Source organism: Microtus ochrogaster, chromosome X (genome assembly GCF_000317375.1).
Source record: "Microtus ochrogaster isolate Prairie Vole_2 chromosome X, MicOch1.0, whole genome shotgun sequence".
NCBI classification, from domain to species: Eukaryota; Metazoa; Chordata; class Mammalia; order Rodentia; family Cricetidae; genus Microtus; species Microtus ochrogaster.
This window is the reverse complement of record NC_022026.1, coordinates 43,151,458-43,155,869: the sequence shown is the minus strand read 5'-3', so window position 1 is coordinate 43,155,869 and position 4,412 is coordinate 43,151,458. Positions and strand designations below refer to the sequence as shown.

At 46.3% G+C, this 4,412-nt stretch overlaps 1 protein-coding gene across 3 annotated transcripts in view; it reads right to left on the bottom strand.

The window, feature by feature from the left end:
* Rab9a (RAB9A, member RAS oncogene family) overlaps nucleotides 1-4,089 on the bottom strand; it is a 22,017-nt gene extending 17,928 nt beyond the window's left edge. The window contains exon 1 of one of the 3 annotated variants that reach the window (XM_005358731.1): nucleotides 3,924-4,089. The gene's annotated coding sequence lies outside the window, so the exon portion shown is untranslated. Of the gene's footprint in view, nucleotides 1-865; nucleotides 891-3,923 lie in introns of those variants that run through there. The other 2 variants (XM_005358732.3, XM_013350538.2) reach the window with 2 other exon arrangements.
* Between the last annotated feature and the right edge of the window lie 323 nt (nucleotides 4,090-4,412).

The following is a 4,412-nucleotide window of genomic DNA, read 5'->3' as shown; positions in this document are numbered from 1 at the left end:
ACACACACACACACACACACACACACACACACACACACACACCTGCAGACATTAGGAAGTAATGTATCTTTTTACAAAGAAAGAAATATAAGTGACCTAAGTATGCGAGAGTAGCAAGACAAGTAATGATTGAGCAAGACTCCCTGGCACCAAGTCCTCTTGACCCTTCTCAGAAAAACAAAACAAAAACCCACATACCTCTTTTAGAATGCATGTACGGGCAATCATTTTCAGGTGATATGAAATTCAACAATCCTGTACCCCCCGCACACACACACACCACAGCAGAGAGCATCTGGTAATCAGTAGAGAAATCTATATTCCCTAGCTTAAAAAAAACTGTGCAGAGGCAGGAGTCAAAAGCCAAAGATACAGAGCTGGGGCGATGGCTCCATGGGTAAGCGAGCATCCTGTATAGGCAAGAGGCCCCGAGTTCAAATCCTCAGAACCCACAAAAAAAGCTGGATGTGGTCTCATAAACACCAGGATTACTGCAGGTTACTGACCAGCAGCCTAGCTCCAGGTTCACTGGGAGACTGTCTCAGCAGAATAAAGGTGGAACATAGAACTGAACACTCCGCATCCTTCTCTGGCCTTCACACACACGTGTGCATCCATACCATACATACACATACATTCTCACAACCACAAACCAACCTAGTGACCATGTGAATGTTTCCCCAGGAAATCCTAAAGAGATTTACCCCTGCACATGCGCACGCGTGCACGCACACACACCCCCCCATCCCAAAGGCTCACCTAACAGTAATAACTGACGCTAGAATGGAGCATCATGAAAGGCCTAGTCTCAGACTCAGACAATCATGGAAAAAAACAGGCTGAAAAACACCAAAAAGAAAATTACTCGGCCTGGAGAGATGGCTCAGCAGGTAAGAGCACTGGCTGCTTTTTCAGAGGATCTGGACTGGATTCCCAGCACCCATGTGACATCTTATGCCCATCTGTAAACTCCAGTTCCAGGGGATCCATTACCCTCTTCTGGCCTCCATGGGCACTACAAAAGAAAGTACCCATGACACACATGCAGGCAAACACCTATACACATAAATACAAAAATAAATAAATCTTTAAAAAGAAAATTTTGCAAATGTTATTTTAAATTTTTTTTATCATTGTATTTCTTGATTTCAACAATAAAACACCTGTCTAACTATTATCTACTGAGGCTAAATTTAAGCCAGACCTTATGTAAATTAAGAATAGCTTCTCCAGGCAATAAGACAGTGAGCTGGATTGAGCTGCAGGCCAGCCTCTTGGTCTACTAAGTGAATTCGCAACCAGTTGAAACCACACAGTGAGACCCTATTACGGAGAGAAAAAAAAAGACAACTAATTTCTGGATGTAGTTTAGTAATCACGCACACGCCTAATTCAACTCTACAAAGCTTTCGAGAGCCCAGAAACTATTTTCCACTTCATCTAAGTCTGCCCAGGAAAGAATGTCATGAGACAGGTACTCCTTCCTGTGCTGGGTGTGGATGTGTTGTTTCCTTCATGAGCACCTGACCTCTGTTCCCGACTAGTCCAAACAACAAATTCTCTTCTAGGACCACGCCAGAACCTGGTCTTATGACTGTGACCAGACTGCCAGCTTCCCCACTACTCTTCCTTCTGGCCAGCACCTTTGTACCAGTGTCCGACAAGCAGTTCAGAAAATATCTGTGGATGAATGTTTTTGTCACTTTTGTCTTAGAAAAAAAAAAGGATTCCAAAACTTCTGTGATTAGTGCATCCCTGTAATCCCAGAATTTAGGAGGCTGAGGCAGCAGTTCAAAGCCAGCCTCCGATAATGTACAAAGTTTGAGGCCAGCTTAAAAATAAATCAAATGAAAAACAAAACCATGAAACAAAAAAAATGAATTGTTACCAGGTATTCATATACCTCTTAATAAAGAGAATTTTCAACCAGCAAGCTTTTAAAATAATAAAAATGCTGTCCTAAATAGTAAAATAGACATTGTGCTTAAAGAACTATAGAAGCCTGGTGTGACCTGTAATGTGAACCAAAAATGCTTCCAGACATTTTTCAAATATCCCCTGCGAAGATAAAGTTTCCTCCCGGTGCAAACTACTACTCTAAAATGCCCACAAACATACTTTGAAAATCAGCACTGCTACCTCACTCCCTAGGTGACCTTGGAAAGGAGATCTAACCCTCCCAGGTCCCAGCAGATTCATCACCTGTAAAACAGAACCATTGCTTTGCAAACACCAGGAAAACCAATTCAAGTGATATGGATTAGGACCTTCCAATAAATAGTAAGAAACTGAAGGAGGTTAAAAAAAATTCGAGAACTAAAACAACTTCAGGCCTCCAGAGTACTATAGTATAAAATGGAAGTAGTTGGATAGGGGAAAATGTAAAAAGGATCTCTGGAAAAGAGGGAATACCACCAATGTATTTCCGTCTCCAACAATGGATGTTCTAGTTTCCGCTTGTCTATGCTAACCTTCCAGAAAGTAAAACAAAAATGTCCTTAAATCCCCAAATGTTCTAAATCAATAAGCCTCCAAACCATAAACGTTTCAGTACAGCAAGAGACTACAATCTACATGAAAACTCTGAAAGCAAGAAACTGCCACACCATTGTTAGACATGGCACCCTAGTGTAAGATACTTTGGAGTTCTACACAATTAGTGAGAACTTCGACCTGAGATGATAAGATTACTTAAGTCCCTAACTAAGGGAGGAGCTGGGTATTGCGCTCAGGTGTAGAGAACTCTTGCTTAGCAAGCACAAGGCCCTAGGTTTGGTCTCCAGCAATGAAAAGAGAAGAGTATAGAAACGAAAAAGGGAAATAGTCCTTAGTTGAAAACCCCGGGTTTCCTTCAACTCGAGTTGAGATTTCAGGCAGTGTAGGGATTGTCCACTGCAGTGGAACTAGCGAAGAAAAAGAAAAGACAAAAACTTGTACAAACAAAACAAAAACCAAATTCAGTCTGTTGATTTTGAGGACGTGTGAAAAGACTGGTCACGTGCCAATCTGGAAACTTGCAAAAAAGTTATTCCTCAAAAGAAATATGATCACGGGATGTGTCATCACTTACAAAACAAAACAATAATACACACACCAACCATTTGGTCAGCACTTAAAAAGTCTCATCTGGTCTTTTCACTTAGCAAGATGGAAGAAAGGAAGAAATGCGATTCTGAAACCTCTGCCAAGGTCTGAATCAGACAATGTTCCCAACCGCCTACATGGTCTTTGCCCTGGCTTTATCTTCCAAGCTCCCTTACCTGCGTGGGCCAAAGACATTAAGTAAATGCTCAACCGGGTAGGATGTCAGAGGTCGCCAAACTCAAATAACACGAGTGTCCTTGCTTTCCCCAGCATTAGTCAGTCACTCTGGCGCAAGGTTTCGTCTCGTGTGCGTGGGTGTCCCCGTGTGGTTAGGGGAAAGACTGGTGTATATGTGTGTACCCAGGTGTTTGCGTATTTGTCCGTGTGCGCATCTCTCCACCATCCAATTCCGAAGTGTTTGGGGGGTCTGAGTTTGGGTATATCTCCCTCCCGTGATGTTTTGTGGATTTCTCTTCCTCTATGCGTGTGGGAGAGTGTGTGTGTGTGTGTGTGTGTGTGTGTGTGTGTGTGTGTGTGTACGCGCGTGTGGGAGGGTGTGTGTGTGTGTGTGTGTGTGTGTGTGTGTACGCGCGCGTATATGCCCCGAGTGGTTGGGTGTGTATCCCTCTTCCTATGTATTTGAGTGTGCGAACCCGTCTTTCCTCCTGCATCAGTCATCAGACTGGGGGACAAACCGCCCGTGTTACCCAGCAGTCTACAGACCCGCGCCAATTTGGCGCGCCCCTCGCCCTGGTGGCCCTCGGCTCCTGCCCCGCGCGCGCACCCTTAACCAGCTCCGGCCCGGCCCGGCCCCAAAAGGAATGCTGATCCCCGCTCACCTTTCAGCCACACACAGGACACCCCGGGAGCTGTTGGCCAGCCTGCCTGGGTGCAACCAGGGAAGAAAGGGAGCCAGAGACACGGAAGGGAAGAGAGCGCTAATCAGCCCGAGCTCCAACAGCTAGCGACTTGAGCAGAAGGACCAATATGGCGGCCGGCCGGGGCGGGGCCGAAGCGGAGAGGCGAGGCCTGAGCAGTGGGGCGACGGGGCGGGGCCTGAGTCGGCGGGGCGGGGCCTGGAGTGGTAGAACAGGACCCGGCGCGGAGGCGGGGCCTGCGTCTGTGGGCGGGGCCAGGAGCTGAGGGGTGGGGCCAGAGGCTGGGAGACTGAACCCTGAGGCAAAGACCCTGACGCCGGTCCCGGGAATGGAAGGACAAAGAAGACTGGTGCCAGAAAGTCTGGAGTCTGCTCTCCCAACCGACTTCTTTGCAAAATCGCAGTTTTCCTTTGTGCCAGCTGTTGCTCTGGTCTTCTGCCTGCATTTCTT